Source organism: Peromyscus californicus, unplaced genomic scaffold (genome assembly GCF_007827085.1).
Source record: "Peromyscus californicus insignis strain IS unplaced genomic scaffold, ASM782708v3 Scaffold_13__1_contigs__length_99412109, whole genome shotgun sequence".
In the NCBI taxonomy this organism is placed as follows: Eukaryota; Metazoa; Chordata; class Mammalia; order Rodentia; family Cricetidae; genus Peromyscus; species Peromyscus californicus.
In genome coordinates this window covers 53,898,023-53,916,193 of record NW_026294424.1, presented here as the reverse complement: position 1 = coordinate 53,916,193, position 18,171 = coordinate 53,898,023, and the positions used below count along the sequence as shown (strand labels likewise).

Below are 18,171 nucleotides of genomic sequence, written 5' to 3'. Positions count from 1 at the left end.
GATCAAGAGGTTTCGGGGAAGACTAATAGTAATTGGGCTAGAGACCTTCTTTTGTGATATTTTATCAAACAATGTGTCTGTTTTTGCCTTGCCCTAAGAATTTTTCCAAGGCTAAATTGAAAAGCAATGGACTCATCACCTTGGTAGATGAGATTTTAAAACAGTCTAATATTTATTCTGTAGAGTGGTTATTAGTAAATTCTCTTATTCAGGTCTATAGTGAAAAAGAGCAAGTGAGGCAAAGAGAAATACAAAATATCCAGTTTAAAGATTAAAAATAATTCTAGGAAATGTATTATTGGTAGTAAAATGTTGCTGAAGGAGATGAAATGGTTGAAGAAAGGCTTAATCTGGAATTAGAGAAAAGGAATTGTACCTTTTTGGTAAAACTATACCCATCTAAGCATCAAACTTATAAAGAGTGAAGTCCTAAAGAGATTTCTGTTCCTAAAAATCAACAGGGAAGGCTTCTACAAATATGATCCAAGCAGTCAGGATTCATCGAAAGTTGGCAGTTGAACTTCACACTTTTTTGGGGGGGTTCTGGCTTTGATGTCATGAAGGATACATGAGTAAAGGTTTTGCATTCCTTGCTCAGATCATGTTTAGGAAGTTGTGTTGGTGACACTTTAAGTTGCTTATGACATTCCTAGGAGACAAAATTTCACAACAATCACCATGTTCTTCTATCTCTTTACATCTTTTCATCAGTTATCCTTCAGCCTTATATGAAGGAGAATAATTATGAGAGATATATCTGTTGGGACTGGGCTCCACAAGTCTGTATTATTATTATTATTATTATTATTATTATTATTATCATTATTATTATTATTTATAGTTTTCTGTAATGCTCTCTGTCTGGTTACTTAATATAGGATGAGAACTACACTAACCTATGGTTAAAGGACAACTATTTGGAATGTAATTAGGAACTATTGCAGTTTAGTAATGTGACAGTTGTTGGTTCTCCTCCAAAATACATGACTTCACTAGTGCTGGGTAAGTTTTTCACTACCAGGCATGATTTCATTCTTGTTGGGTGGGTTTTATGTCCAATTAGAGAGTCCATGGTTATGACCAAGTATGCATACCATTATTGCACCCTTAAGGCTACTGTGCCACGATGGTCAATGTGGCTCATAGGCTTTGTAGCTAGGTAGGACTACTGATTGCTTCTCTCCTTTGGGAGCTTCAAGAGTGCATTCTGGGAGGAGAATTTCAGGTTAGATCCAGCTCATATCCCCTGGACCCTGTCTCCAAGGTGACCAGATCACAGAGGAATAGGACATGCTTTAGGAAATTGCATATGCCAAACCAATTATAGGTCCACATTTTAAACTAAAACATGCACTGTATTTAAGTGTATTTAATAAACTCAGTAATTTTATTTTCCTCTGGGTAGTCCTGACATTTCCTATGGTATCATTAAAGACCTACCTTTATATAAGGTGAGAACCAAAGAAAGGATGTTGCATGATATTCCTGGGAATATAAAAATTAACAACTATTTACCCAAGAAAAGACACTGATGATAGATAAAAGAAACTATTCCACCCAAGTCTAATGAAGCAAGGAGTTTATGGGAGTTATAGGAGCTTGGATGCCTCAAAGGCAACTGTACTATCAGAAGCACCACCCAAGAGTGAATAAAATCTCACAAAAGCTGATAACTTGGAGTTTCATTCCCAAAATAAAGCCAGGTCTAACTAAAGATTCCTCATGGTCCCCTAGATGTTTGGTGTTTATATAACCTTGAAGAGGAGCTGTGTGAATCCTGTGGCTTTCTTGGATGTCCTAACCTCATCCTCACAAGTTTTATTAACTATCTGAGTTTATTTTGTTTTTAATTTTACTTGTTTTCTATGGTTATGTGTCCATGTAAGTATATACCATCTTTCTCTAGGTGCCTGTGGATGACAGAAAAGAATATCAGGTCATAAGCCGGTTGGCAGTGGCACATACCTCTAATCCCAGCACCCAAGTGTAGCTAGAGTTTTCCTGCCTTGCCCAGAGTCAGGACAAATCTTTGTCACCTGCCAGTCCCACAGCCGCTTAGACCCAACCAAGTAAACACAGAGACTTATATTGCTTACAAACTGTATGGCCATACCAGGCTTCTTGCTAACTGTTCTTACAGCTTAAATTAATCCATTTTCATTAATCTATACCTTGCCACGTGGCTCGTGGCTTACCGGCATCTTCACATGCTGCTTGTCCTGGTGGTGGCTGGCAGTGTCTCCTTCTGCCTTCCTGTTCTTTCTTTTCTCCTCTCTGTTAGTCCCGCCTATACTTGCTGCCTGGCCACTGGCCAATCAGTGTTTTATTTATTGACCAATCAGAGCAATTTGACATACAGACCATCCCACAGCACTTCCCCTTTTCTTTTTTTTCCAAAAAGGAAGGTTTTAACCTTAACAAAGTAAAATTACATATAATTTGGGAATTTGGACATAGCTTCTCTTACTACTTCCTGCTGGAGAGGGGTGCTGTATCTTATGGGGACACAAAGAAAATTTTAGGATTATGGAATAGTCCATGAGGGTGTATCCACTGAGCCAGTTGCCTTCAAACCATTCTGGATGTTGGATCATCTGGGCCATGGTGTCATCGGAGACCTTTCAGGGGGTCTTGGCTGGTCAAACCTGATGTATCTTAATCTGGAACAAATCCATAGCCTTTAGCTTTCTGTGGGAACAAAAGCAGAGTCTCCTTTCTAAAGCAGCACATCTTTATATCCAAATTTTGAAGTCAAAGTATCTTTAAAATATACATATTGGTTTAACTCAACATCTTTTACGATAAAATGTTTTTCTGCAGTTAAAAATCCCAAAGACAACACAATCCAGATTCTCTGTGTAATATTCATCTTTATGTGACTTATTTTTTATATTAATTTTACTGTCTCTTTAAAGACTTTATTTTTTAAAACTGTATTTGTTTATATAACTGTATATATCACCTTTTTTGTCTCTTTCAAGCCTACGTATATTTTACACACATTGTAAACTATTACATCTGAATCTGTCTTCTTGTGAATCTATTGCTTTAAACTGCAGCATTCTAAGTCTGAAATGGAGCTAAGGCTGCTGGCTCTGCCCACTTCAGCTTCGCAACATGGTGGTGGTGCGTTTATGCCAGCTCTGGGAGCTATTGTGGGTCTATGCTTTTATCCAAGCAGCGTGTAGCCCAGAAACCTCTTTTTTTTCTTTTTTTTTTGTTTTGTACTTGCAAAGGCTAAATCCACCTTGCAGCTTAATGTGCCACTTGCAGAGGCCTCATTCCAGCCATACTGCAGGTCCAGCGCACCACGCCAGGAACCCACAAGTAGCTCAAACCCGCAGGTTGCTGCTCATTTGAGAGAGACAATTAGGAAGCTGTTTTTAGCTCCGTTTTAGAATCTTTTCTCATGTTTTAGGTGGAAACTCTTGCCAACACATTGGGCACCATTTATAGCTAGAGTTTTCCTGCCTTGCCCAGAGTCAGGACAAATCTTTGTCACCTGCCAGTCCCACAACCGGTCAGACCCAACCAAGTAAACATAGAGACTTATATTGCTTACAAACTGTATGGCCATACCAGGCTTCTTGCTAACTGTTCTTACAGCTTAAATTAATCCATTTCTATAAATCTATACTTTGCCATGTGGCTCGTGGCTTACCGGCATCTTCACATGCTGCTTGTTCTGGTGGTGGCTGGCAGTGTCTCCTTCTGCCTTCCTGTTCTTTCTTTTCTCCTCTCTGTTAGTCCCGCCTATACTTCCTGCCTAGCCACTGGCCAATCAGTGTTTTATTTATTGACCAATCAGAGCAATTTGACATACAGACCATCCCAAGAGTCAAACCAGGGAGATTTCTGTGAGTTTGAGGCCAGCCTGGTATACAGAGCGAGATGTAGGATGGGCACCAAAACCACACAGAGAAACCCTGTCGAGAGAGAGAGAGAGAGAGAGAGAGAGAGAGAGAGAGAGAGAGAGAGAGAGTATCAGGTCACAATAGAGCTTTCTAAAGATCCTGACCCAGGTTCTGGGAACAAAATTCTATTTCTTTGGAAAGGCAGTAAGTATTCTTAATTATAGAGCCATCTAGCTAGCTCCAAAGTTCATGTGTTTTCAAACTTCTTTCCTTGTTTATGAGGGAATGCTTCACTTGGGAGGAAATAGCTTGTAGTATTGATCTGTGTCTAGCACTGCCACTGACAATGTTCAGTGTTCAAATAAAAATATCTGGCCAGCACAATGAGCTAAAGAAATAATAATCAATATTCTTATATAAAGTAATATACATTTATAGAATTAATGCTAATTTTAAACATCTGTGAATGGCTAAGAAGGCAGTAACTAGGCAAACTGGTTGTTAACCAGCACAAATTATTTATCATAACAGTTTAATGACATTAGCATTATTGCCCCATTTAAATTATGAAGAGAGCACATTCTCCCATAGTATTTATTCCCTAGTGTGATACAAGCGACATGTCTGAAATTTAGTTTAGGTTTCTTTGCCTTTAAAGTACTGTTACCTTTCAATTTATAACAAAATTGTTAGGATAAAATACAAATGTTTCAGAACCAGTGAATTGACAGATTTTAAAAATATGATCTTAAATTAGAATGAATTTAACATAAATCTTAGAGAATGAGAGTTTCTATTGTAGATAAACAAGGAAAGTGTCTTAGGGATTTGATTGCTGTGATTACATATTATGGTTGAAATCAATTCTGGGAGAGAAGGGTTTGTTGCTTCTTCTAGCACGTAGTTCATCATCCAGGGAAGTCAGGGCACGAATTCAACACAGGTACTTGGCATCAGGAATTGAAACAGAGACAACAAGGTGCTGCTTGCTCATCTTGCTTTTGTAAATCAACCAGAACTGCAAGGTGAGACTGCCTACAGAGAGGGGGCCCTCTGTTCTCAATAATCAATCAAGAGAATGCACCACGCTCTTCCCCACAGGCTAATCTGGTGGGGGTATTTCCTCTGTTGAGGTTTCCTCTACCTAAATAACTCTAGCTTGTGTTATCAACATAACATAAAACAAAGCCAACACAGGAAAAATAATACAAACACTTCATTGCAGTATAATGGGATATACTGAAAGCTGAATTTAACACAATACATTAATTCAATTTAGCAAACTGTAATCAATAACTATAATAATTAAAAAAACAATTTGCAAATCTCTGAACTAAAGTGATCATCATCCAACACCTTCAAAGATTTAAGTAATAAAAATAAAAAGGGACAAATCAACCAACTCCTTTCTTCTTGGCTTAATTTAAGCCACCAGTGAAGTGTAGCTACCACAGGTAATGCAATCTTAAGATGGATAATAGAAGTTAATTGTCTATGTAATGGGAAATAATATCCCCCATTGGACTGTGTTGGTCAGGACACTAATGAACTTATGGAATCAATTTTGAGTCCCTAGAAATTTATTTACACCCATCTTAGTACTAGCAGCAATTAGTTTTAGATTTTTTTTATGTATTTCTTTCACTGTGGACTGTGGATAACATGCATGGAGGATCACGACTTATCTAATTTTATGTCATTGGCACCTACTAGGAAATGTGACCATTAATATTTGCTTAGAGAAGCATTACATTCTTTAAGGTACATACTTTTCCTCCTGGATTCTTGCCATAGTATCACAGCTGATTTTCTTGCTTCTGTAGTCCCGAATCTGTTACATCATAAAATATTTGTCCAGGCAGTAAAACAACTTCTACAAAGCCTCATACCCATGACTGACCCACATTAGATATGTTATTTTGACACATTCTAAAGTTCCATTCAGATAATTCATTTTTAAATAAAATCTCCTCCTCTTACATGTAAAACAAAAGAAAATTAAAAAAAAAGCATTTATAAAGAAAGTAAATGTTCTGTTTTACTGGCAATCTAAGTAAGTTAGTTTTTGAAGAGTATCAGATTTTAAAAATATTCTGATAAATACAAGCAGAAAGAAGGAGGTAATCAAAGACATGAGTGATCTCACAGTAGTAAATATTAAGAAAAGTTAAAGGAAGACAATTACTGGTATAATGTGGAATATGATGCCAATGTCATTCATTTGCATATAGATTTCTGTGGTGATATTGTGTTTCCCAATATATTGTGCACCCTAATAAATTTATCTGGGGTCAGAGAACAGAACAGCCACTAGACAGACGTAGAGGCCAGAAAATAGTGGCATTCACACCTTTAATCCTATCACTTGGGAGGCAGAGATCCATCCAGATCTCTGTGAGTTTAAAGCCACACTGGAAACAGCCAGGCATGGTGACTCATGCCTTTAATCCCAGGAAGTAATGGCAGAAAGCAGAAAGGTATATAAGGCGTGAAAACCAGGAACCAGGCTGGTTAAGCTTTTAGGCTTTTAGCAGCTGTTCAGCTGAGATTCATTCTGGATGAGGACACAGAGGCTTCCAGTCTGAGGAAATAGGATCAGCTGAGGAATTGGCAAGGTGAGGGAGCTATAGCTTGTTCTGTTTCTCTGATCTTCCAGCATTCACCCCATTACCTCACTTCATGTTTGTTTTTTATTAATAAGAACTTTTAAGATTCATGCTACAGATTTCCATTTGTCCCAGCTATATATTTTGAAAATTTTATTATTTTCTAGTTGTGTGGCATTGGAACACTTGTTGAAATTGTAAAAATTTATTTCTTGATATTTATTTCTCTTCTATTGATCTACACATTCATTTTCTGTGATTCCTATTATCCTACACTTTGTAAGTGGAGGCAAATAGATCATGTAGTTTCTAGCTTAAAAGAATCTCTCTTAAACTGCAAGCTATCGAGATTATATGTCCCTCATTTGGAATGCATAGTCAGAAGGATTGGCATGAGTTTGAGGCCATCTAGAGTACACAGTGTGTTCAATATTAGTCAAGATATACAGTGAGTTATTTCCTGAAAATAAGAAAAATCTTCCTTTCTTAATGATGTGTGTGTATATATATAATATATCTATATACAGGTATCTGGGTCTGTGTAGATGACTGTGTGTATATGTGTACAATTATTTGCCAGTTCATGCATATTAAAAGATTTAGTTTTAAGGTAACTGAGGAAAAAAATCAGTCATTAGCTGCATACTAAGTTAACCCAGTACAAAGACTATAAGCCAGTACATAAAACAATATAACTCCATTGAATAATGTCAGCTAATATCAGCAAAAATAGCTATGGAATGTAGTTCATAAAAGTACAGTAATGACAAGCAAGTGTGGGCTCTAAAAGGAACAGCAAATATTAGCTAAATTTCTGCCACATTACACTGTATATATTACTTCTTTTCAAGAGTCTCATGTAGACTAGATTTCTCTTGAATCACCGTGTATCATGACAAGTCTTTAACTCTTGGTATACCTGCCTTGACCTACTAAGTATAGGATAATAGGGATCATAGAAGGTGAATGTGTAATCAACACAAGAGAAATAAAGTTTTCAGATTTTCACAAATGTTCCAATGACATACAACTGGAAAAGAATAACATGGGCATCTATGTGCAAACGAATGAAATTGGTATCCCATTCTATATCAAACAAGTAATTAATACAAGTTGCTTCCTATGTATAAATTTAAAATACACAACTATAAGACTCTTGAAATAAAATATTGGAACAAATCATTGAAACCTTCACCAAACAATATTTATATTAGAGCAAAATTGCAGTAATAAGGAAAAGAAAAGAGAAATGTGTCTTGTTCAGGGCCTACTCCTAACACTGACTGGAGAATACAAATTGAACTTGAAGGAGGAGAGGAAAAAAATCTCAAAGTTAGTCTAAAAGTGATGGGAGGTTGAGAGGGAAGATATGGCAGAAGTTGGGGGAAGAAGGATGAATATGTTCAAAATAGATTGCATTAATTTTATAAAGAATTCATAAAATATTAAGACACTAAATCTGAAAAACGATGACACAAGTATAGATGCTAACATGGGATGGTGAAATCTCATGAGGCCTCAAACTTAGACAAAGAACTACAGAGAACTAAAGAATATTCAGAACAGCATACATGCCCCCCTCACACCCTGAAGGAGAGACCTCAATTTTTTTTTTTGTCTAATAGAAAATGATCAGTCCTGAAATTATATACATAGAAGTAACACTATACAGATAGAATCAGTCATATATACATATATATATGATTTTAACAATTTATATATATATATATGATTTTAACAATATATATATATATATATATATATATATATATGATTTTAACAATTAAGAAATAAAGATCTTAAACTTGAGAGAGATATTTGGGATGGAATTCATGGGAAGGGATAGAAAAAGGAAAGCAAAGGAAAATGATCTAACTATATTTTAATTTGAAAAAAAAAACCAAAAAATAGATAAAACATTTGGATAGTGCATGGTTGTAAAACATGTCTCATTTGTCTATAATAAATGAGATCTAGAGACACTCATTGGTAGAACGCTTGCTTACTGTTCATGGACATCTTGTGTTTGACCTCCAGCAATAGTAACAATATTGATAACAACAACATTGGAGAGAGAAAGTTCAAAATGAAAAATTAAAATTTAAAGAATACATATAACTACAAAAAATCCCATTGAAAGAGGTTTAACTTCATAAATATAAGACAAAGACAAATAAAATTTCCAGTGAGCTATCACTTTACACGCACTATGGTACTTTCAATAAAAATATGCAATATAATGTGTAGGTAGGGACATGGAAGAACTGGAGCTATCATTGTTGATGTAGGTACAGTCCTGCTGAATAAACAGCCTGGTAACTTTTGAAAAGTGTAAACACATTGTTATACGGTTGAATAATAATATGCATTGTAGTTAAGTATCCATGAAATATGAAAATCAATGCTGAAGACAAATTTATTCAAATGTTTCCAACATCATTATTTATGGTAATCTAAAGCACACATGTACACACACACAGTGGAAATAAAACTTGACCAAAAAGGAATGAAACAGTGTCACTTATAATAGAGAAGGATGTTGAGAACACTAAGCCAAATAAAACATCACTAAATCCTCAAAATTCTGTGATTCTATTTATACAAAATATCTTATCATGACAAATCTATGTAGACTATTGTCTACCAGGAGAGGAAGGGTGCATGTGTAATGAATGCTAAGATATATATAGTTTCTTTTGAGGATAATGGAAAGTTACAAAATTTTAGTGATAAGAATTTCACAATTAATTAAACATAATACAAACACCAAATTTATGACTTAATAGGGTTGCTTTTGCATTTATGTTGTATTTCGAAATGTTATCACTGTAATAAGTAGTAGAAATAAGAATCAATTGTAAATGTTAGTATGATCTCATCCAAGTGTCACAGTAACCCTGCAGATTTCAAAATCTTTGAGACATATCAAAAAATAATTGCACAACTATCTGTAGATGGAGCTTCTATCCTACTGAGATTTCAGAGGTAGTTCTGTATACAACCCTGTTTTGATTCTTTGCAAGGCCTTGTACCATATGTATGTCTAAAATATATCACTGACCATAGACAAATGTCAATCTTGGACAAAGAGTATAAGTATGATTATTTAAAATATGTAAAGACTCCCAGTTTGCCACAAAATTGATGCGTATTAGCTTGTCTTGACTGTACTTTGCCCATTTTTTCCAGATCCCATGTATATAAGTAATGTTAGTTTTAAACCACCCGTCAGTCTCATACTTCACTCAGCCTTTTTCTTTGTTTGTTTTATCTTATTTATTTATTGACAAAGAGTTCCTTTGTCAATAGTAATTTTCAAAATTGTTTTATCATCTTTTCCTTTTTTTATTCTCCTTTCATTTCTTTTCAAGTTTTTCTCCATGTTGTTGTCAATTTGTCTTTTTTTGTTGTTCTTTTTCACTCCTCTTTCTCTTCTGTCTTCTTTACTTCTTCAAAAAGGATAAAACCCCAAATGCATTTATACACTCAATTCTTCTCCAACGGATTCTGCTTTGCTTGTCTCTTCATTTTATTACTATTTTTTATTATCTTTGAATTGGAGTTTCAATGTGTTATCCAAGGAACCTGAAACTTGCTACCCCCCTGCATCAGAAAAGGGGGATTATAGGACCTTGTAACAGCTTACAGGATCAGGGGTTGCTTCTAAGATGAAACTTACATAAATCCAAGTATTTAAGAATTCTTTAAAATCACATTTATAGTTAAAAATATTTATGGGTAATATGAAAGAACACTGTTTATTGAATTTACTTCTATCATGCTTAAGGTAACCATTTTATTGCCCCTTTTGGAGTGGACTGTCTTACTGCTTCATAGACCTTTATATCCAATGTGGGAAAGAGCTGAAAGCTGAGTTATGTTACATATTCTTCACATGTACAGTCTATGTGAAGAGTACAGATGTGCTCTTTGAGATGATGGTGAACTTTCAGTCTCTGGAATCAGAACTTACATATTTTCCTTTGTCACAGACAGCAGCACCTAACTATGAAGCTCGACAAACAGCTTCTCCAAGAGTCTTTGACTGACTGATTTAAATACTGACACTGAACCGAGAATTAGCACATTTTCACATTAGAAAATCACATTTGTTTTTGAGAACTCATAAATTTTGAAAATGATGCATTTAAACTCCTGATAAATCAAGCTAACTCTATAATAATTATCTGTTTTTACTTTCCAAATTGACTGCATTATAAACACTCTCATTGAAAGGTGAATACAAGAGTACCCAGAGGCCTTTTCAGTGGAGCTACAATTAGATGAGACTACATTATTCTTTACCATGCTGTGTTTCCCATTAGTTGGTGATCAAAAGAAAAATTCCAAAGAAGATCAGTAGGATGCAGGATTGATTACAGGCTGATTCAACAGTGTAATCACCATCTCATGCAATCTCAGCATGAATGGAGTCCCCAGAGAGCAGGTTGCTATCTGATCGCACTGCGGAGAGGAGAAATCAAATGACTTCTAGGATGTAGATTGGTTCAGGTTGCATTAAACAGGAAAGGGTTCTGTCTCACACTGTCATCCATCCTGGCATCCGAGAGGAGTGCATCTAAAACATCTCATTTCCACAGAAGGTATACATCAACTTTGCTAGATAGCCTGATTCAGCAACTCCTGGGAAGAAAAGGAAATTGCATGAGGGCTGTGTGAAAATAGCTACAATTAATTATAGCGTGCTTTTGGTGCTTCATGCCAAGGACATAAGACTAATTTTTCATTATTATTTAATTTGCATCCCTTAGGTTAGTCACCGTGCCTTAATATTATAAATCTAAAATATAGGAATTTCTGCCTATTACGGTCACTGCAATGACTATTGAAGGACATTGCAATATTAGGATAAGTAGTAGAAACAGAGATTAAATTGTGAGATAGAGGACTCTTCCAAAATCTGCTTGTGACACTAGGTAAGTTATTTGACTTAATATTTAAAATCATTTTACCTAAGAACGGAATATTCAAATTCAGAATTTCTGTGGTTTGCAAACTTTAAATTTTACATGAAATTTTATCAGTTCCTGAGATTCTGAAAGTGATTACACACACTTAATTTTTTTTGGAAGATAGACATTTTTTGACAGAGTAAAGAAAGAGGTATTGAGTAATTCACACACACACACACACACACACACACACACACACACACACACACATACACACACACATACACACACTGCTTCTTTTCTCACAATTAAAAAGCATTATTTTGCTTTGTGTAAGGAACGAATGTTTTCAGAGAAAAGTCCTGTAGAAATCCTGTAGTGCAACATCAACTCCAGATCATACATAAGGAAGAATGAAGTAGAATACAGTCTATCTCTTTCTTCTGATAATGCCCATGGTAAAATACTATCAGTAGAGAAATCCTGGTCCCTCTTATTCTCCGGGGTATCTTGTCATTTCCATAATGGAATATCAAAAGTAGGACTGGCAGTTGCACAATGATGGTGTTCTATTTATATTTTATTGAACAAAAATACCAAAAATTCCATTCAGCAAATTATGTAGCAGGAGAAATAGTTTTACCATGACTGAAAAAAATCCTTATACATAACTATAAACTATGTTTTAGTTACATTTCTATTATTGTAACAAAATACTATGATCAAGAAAACTTTTAAAACAAACAATTTAATTTGGATATCATATTTGCAAAGGATCAGAGGCAATAGCTCTCATGATAGAATTCATGGTAGTAAGCAGGTGGGGATGTCACTGGAGTAGAAGCTGAGTTTGCTATTCTTTCCAAAAGAAGGAAGGATGCAGAAGAAGAGATAGAGATGTATATATATATGTGTGTGTGTGTGTGTGTGTGTGTGTGTGTGTGTGTGTGTGTGTGTGTGTGTGTGTGTGTGTGTATGTGTATATACATAGATAGGTGATAGATAGATAGATAGATAGATAGATAGATAGATAGATAGATAGATGGGTGGGTAATGGTGTTGTGAAATATTATGGGCAAAGATGTGTCACATTTATTTATGCTGCAGAATATTACTTCAAGTATGTAAAGGTGTATTGCTTTTGTTTATGCTGCATTTGTTTATGTAAACACATGTTGCATTTGTTTCACCTGGTCTGCCAAAGGCACCTGATTGATCTAGTAAAGAACTGAATGGCCAACAGCAATGCAGAGAAAGGATGGATGGGGCTGACAGGGAGAGAGAATATGTAGGAGGAGAAATCTACACGCGAGAGAGGAGAGAAGGAGGAGAAAACTAGGAACAGGCCCAGGGCCAGAAACCAGGCATCCATCAACCAGCCGGACATAAACACAGCAAGAAAGTAAGGACAGGTCAATAGCCCCGAGGCTAAACACAAATAAAGAGAAACAGATTAAGTTAAATGAGCTAGCAAAGAAAGATCTATGTTAACGCTAATAATAAACTAATAACAAGTCTCTGTGTCATTATTTGGGAGCTGATTGGTGGCCCCAAAGAAAAAGCCTCATATATAATGGAGTGACTTTTGAAACATGAAAGCCTTACCCAGGGACACACCTTCTTTAACAATGTGTATTCCTTATCATTTTTATTTCAATTAAATTCTTGGAGAAGAGAAATTACATTACTAGTTTTAAACACAGTGCCTTGAACAGCATATTTATTCAATAATATTTCTTTCATTACAAGTAACCTTTATTATTATAGAAAGTTGGCGGAGATATCATTGCAAAAACCTTTTCACACAGATCACATTTATTAAACGATGGGAATCGCACTGATGCACTTAGTCATACCTTCTCAGAGGAAACATATGACTTTGCAGAAATAGCTGGAAGGATGTGGAATATTTTATCAACAGTAACTTCAGTGAGAGTTTTGTTTGCTTTAATTTCATTGATTACTCGGTATCAAAATTAACAAAACAGTTGATTTCTTTCTCATGTTCTGTTATAAGTTTCATTCTAGACCTAATGAGGCAGAGGATTGATCATATCAATGTGGAACCCTCACTTGTATGTACATGGCACTTTGAAGATAAATTCAACCCTCAAGGGGATTGTTTATCATTAGTTCATGTATCTCTTTCCTGTCCCAAGTGAAATAGGCATATGAGGGAAAAATCAAATGATCTATAATAAACCAATATTTACCTTCTAACTTTAACCCATTTAATGAACATCCCTTGTTTTGTAGTGAAACCTTGAAAGCTGACCTTTGATTTCAATTTTCACTTTACTGACATCAAAATTCACATGAAAATACAGAGATGAATGTAGCTTTAGGAAACTAGGTAGGGAAGTCCTTACTAAAATATGTAATTAACTAGAAGTATTTTAAAGCATGTACAGTTTGTGCTCTAATAACTGATAGTTACTATTCTCTCTAGGTGTTAATTTTGTACATTTTAATCTCTTAGAAAATTAAAGTGCTATAACAAATTTGAATACCTGGATGTAACTAATAAGTCACAAAATTTAGATTTTAATCAACTTTGCTACATCTGAGACCTTAGTTATTATAGAGGAAAAGTAACAAATGTAATCTTTTATAATAAGGAAAATTAAAGTGAAATAAAAACAAAGCTGAATTGTGCAAAGGCTCCATGGCTTTACTTGTAAGACTTTGTGGAGCTACACACACTTTTACAAACCATCTGGATGTTAATTTTTCAGAAATATGAAAGCCCTCTGATGGTGCTTCTATAGAATAACCTCCCAAAGGTAATATTAAATCCGTGTCCATCAGGCTCCACCTGATGTTCAGCACAAAACTTTCCTCTAAAGTAGATTCCAATAAGCGAGAGTGATTTATTCAGCAAGGACAATGGAATTCTGACGCTTCTACCATCCTTCAAGACTATGCACAACTACCCATTATTATTTTCTTCTGCCAGCCTTTCAATATAAGTCGTAAGATCCTGTATGTCAGCATAAGGCAAGCACTGCATCACTGGTCGAGCAACAAATAGTCTCCATTAGAAAATAAATGATGTTTGTCTTTCCTGTTTTTTCCAGGCTTGACCTCTATATTGCATCTTGTTCTATGAAAGACTGAGACCTTGAAAAAGGTTAGATGCATATTTAGCAGCAGGAGACTAATGCTCTTTTGCTTCTGTTTTAAAATCTTAATTTCAGAACAACATAATATTTTATTTCACGACTAAGCATGGGACACATCTTTTTTGATGATTGAAATATAACTTGCAAATATCAATTGTAATCATTTTGACATTTTTTTTTTGCTTTAGTTAGGCTAGTTTCCAGGCTCTTCTTATCTTTACAGATATTTTATTCCAAACTACAAGCTTCTTTGTTTAGTGAAATTTTTGCTCCACCCATGTTTAAAAATTTCCTCACAGAAGAGGAGACTTTTAAATGTGTGATTTTATAACTATTCTTAAGTATCATCTCTACCTCTATTGACTGTGTTTTAACTGCTTTATTGCAGACAATTTTATTTGAATATCTCCTTGGTATTTGAAAATACATAATGGTTTGGTAGAGTGAATGGAAACCTGGATCTCAGTAGGCTAATTCACAGGTTATTGTTGACTAGTGTCATTTATTAGAGATATTAGGAAGAATACCTTGAGCTTTCAGTTTTAGAAATGGTTTCCAAAATATGAAGATCATAATAATGACTTTGTATATATCTATGTGTACTCTATTTAAATGCATAAATAATTTAATATGGGTAAATTCTCCTTTATGACAAAAGTCTCTCTAGATATATAGAGTTTTTGTGCTCACAGCATTGTCTGATATTAAGCTGAGATCATTCCCTCCCAACAAATACTACACTTTCTGTTTCTCATGATAAAACAAAAAAACAAAAAAACTAGAATCTAATGAACAAAATAAAATATGTTAAAATAAAATCAATTTAGAATAAGATTTAAAAAACAAACATAAGGAAGAGGTCCACAAACAGTATGAAAATCACATACACATGCAGAGACACGCATCTTTGCACACAAAGGAACCCCTAAGACAGAAACCTGAAGGCATAATGTAAATGCAATGAACTAAAAGTTTAAAAATGCCCCATTTCATTATTATGAGCCAAGGAACCTCCCAAGACACCATTGATTTTGTTTTGTATTCAATATCTCCTGCTGAGCATTGGATTATCCCTTAAGATTGGTTTGTATCCCCAGTGAGACTTCATTGGAGAGAACTAACTTTTTCATTTGTGAGCACTGTCAATTGGAGATGGCAATGGGTTATGGGTGGGTTTTTGTGTCCACTTTTCCTCTCAGACATATGGCCCCATCTGGCACAGACCTATGCTGACTCTAAGCTGGCTACCAGAAGAGATCTGTGTCCCACACTGGGTATAGCTTGAGCATATGAGACCTCAAAGCCAGCCTCCAGAGTGACATACTTCCTCCATCAATGCCACACTTACTCCAATAATGCCACCACTCCTATTAGTGCTACACTCTATGAGCCAAACATTCAAACATATGAGTCTATGGGGGCATAACTATTCAAGCCACCACACCATTTATGGTGCAAGAAACTTTATTTGGTGATGAGATATGTCCAGTTGGGCCTGAGTCTCCCCCATTATTTAGTAATTTCATTTACTTTCATATGTACATATATTTCAGGAAGCTTCTACTGTATATTTTAATATGACCTCTAAATGCGCTCAGGTTTTAGATAACCCTACCCATATTCCCTCCTTCATCCAGTTCTCCCCTCCACCTCCGTGTTTGATACACCCATTTCTGCACCCCCTTGTCCATCCACATTATCTGTTCTACTTACCCTTCCTAGGTAGATCCATGTCCTCCATTCCCTTCCTCTACTTGACCTATACAGGTTGCAGCTTGCTTCTCAAACAATTTACATGTAAATCTACATATAAGTAAATAAATACCATATTTGTCTTTCTGATCTGGTCACCTCACTTAGAATGATTTTTTTTCTAGCTCCATGTTTCTACCTGTAAATTTTATGAGGTAATTTTTAATGGCTAATATTCAATGTGTAAATGTATCACATTTTCTTTATTCACTCATTTGTTGAAAAACATCTAGGCCATTTCTAATTTTTGGCCATTATGACTAGAGCAGCAATGAACATGATAAAGCAAGAGTTTCTCAGGTAGGATGAAGCATTCCATGGGTATGTACCTTGAGTTCTATGTTTAGACTTAGAGGTAGGTTCCCACCTTCCTTAGGAATCTACTACACTGATATCCATAGTGACTATACAACTTTTCATACACACCAGAATTGGGCGAGTGTTCCCCATAATCCACATCCCTTTCAGCATGAACTGCCATTTGTTTTATAAGCATGAGTCTTCTTGGCCACAGCTACCTGAGGGAGACAAAGAAGTAGGAGTGCATGGCTCCAATATCAGACTGGCCATACTTCACTGGGCTTGTAGGTGATGGTGAACTTGCCCAGGTAATGACCGATCATCTCAGTTTGATTTTCACCTGATTGAAGGTCTTGCCATTGTACATGCCTACCATGCTACCTACCATCTCAAGAAGAATGACCATGTCCCTCAGGAGGGACTTCACCATCTCAGGCTTCTCGATGGGTGGCACCTCCTTCTTGGCCTTTCTCAGGAATTTGGGAAGTGCTGCTGCTGCCAAAGGCCATGGTTCAGGCGCCACCTCTGCCTAGTACCATACAACTTCTCATAGCAGTAGGTGAACTTGTGGAAGGTCCACTTCTTCTGCTCCACTTCAGTCATAACAGTGGATCCTTGGAAAAGGAAGAGTGGGCAGTGTCTCTCACGTAGTTTTGACTTGCATTTCATTCCTGACCAAGGGTGATGACTATTTCCTTAAGTGCTTCTCACTCTTTTGTGTTCCTTTCTCTGATAATTCTCTGTTTAGATCTGTATCCCACTTTTTAATTGGGATTTTTGCTTTCTAAATGTCCAGTTTCAAATTTTTAGTTCTTTATATTCTTTAGATACAAGCCCCCAATCAGACGAAATAGTTGTTTAAAACAATTTTTTCTCTTTCTGTGTCTCACTGTTTTGTTGAATGACTATGTCCTTTGTCTTACAGAACATTTTCAGGATTATGAGGTTCCCTAAATAACTGCTCTCCTCCGTGCTTGTGCTGCAGGTCATCTGTTCAGAAGTATTTTCCTGTGCCAATGCTTTTAAGGGTAATCCCTACTTTCTCTTCAATCAGCTTCAGTGGATTTACCCTTATTTGGGGGTCTTTGATCCATTGGTAATAGAATTTTGTTCAGGGTGATAAGTGTGAATCTCTTTGCATTTTTTTACATGTAACTATCCAGTTTGACTAGCAATATTTGTTGAAGACGATTTTTTTTAAAGTTGTATTTCTGATTTCTTTATAAATAATCAGGTGTCCAAAGGTACATGTACTTATGTCTGGGATTTTTAGTCCATTGCATTTATGAACACATCACTTTTTGTGACAAGGCTACAGTATTTTTATACTATTGCTGAGTAGTACAATTTGACATAGGAGATGGTAATGCCTTCAGCAATTCTTTTATTATTTCTTTTATTATTTTAGCTATGCTAAATTTTTATATTTCCATATGAAGCTGAAAACTGTCCCTTCAAGTTCTGTGAAGAATTTTGTTGAAATTTTGATGGGGGATTACATTTAATCTGTAGATTGCTTTTGGTAGGATGATCTTTTTTTTTTTTACAATTTTAATTCTACTGATCAATGAGAATGGAAAATATTTTCCCCTATTTATGTATTCTTCAATTTCTTTCTTCAATG

The 18,171-nt window shown here is 35.5% G+C and overlaps 1 pseudogene; it reads right to left on the bottom strand.

Annotated features, from left to right (window-relative positions):
* Window positions 1-16,761: 16,761 nt before the first annotated feature.
* LOC128108879 (40S ribosomal protein S15-like) lies at window positions 16,762-17,159 on the bottom strand (annotated as a pseudogene).
* Between the last annotated feature and the right edge of the window lie 1,012 nt (window positions 17,160-18,171).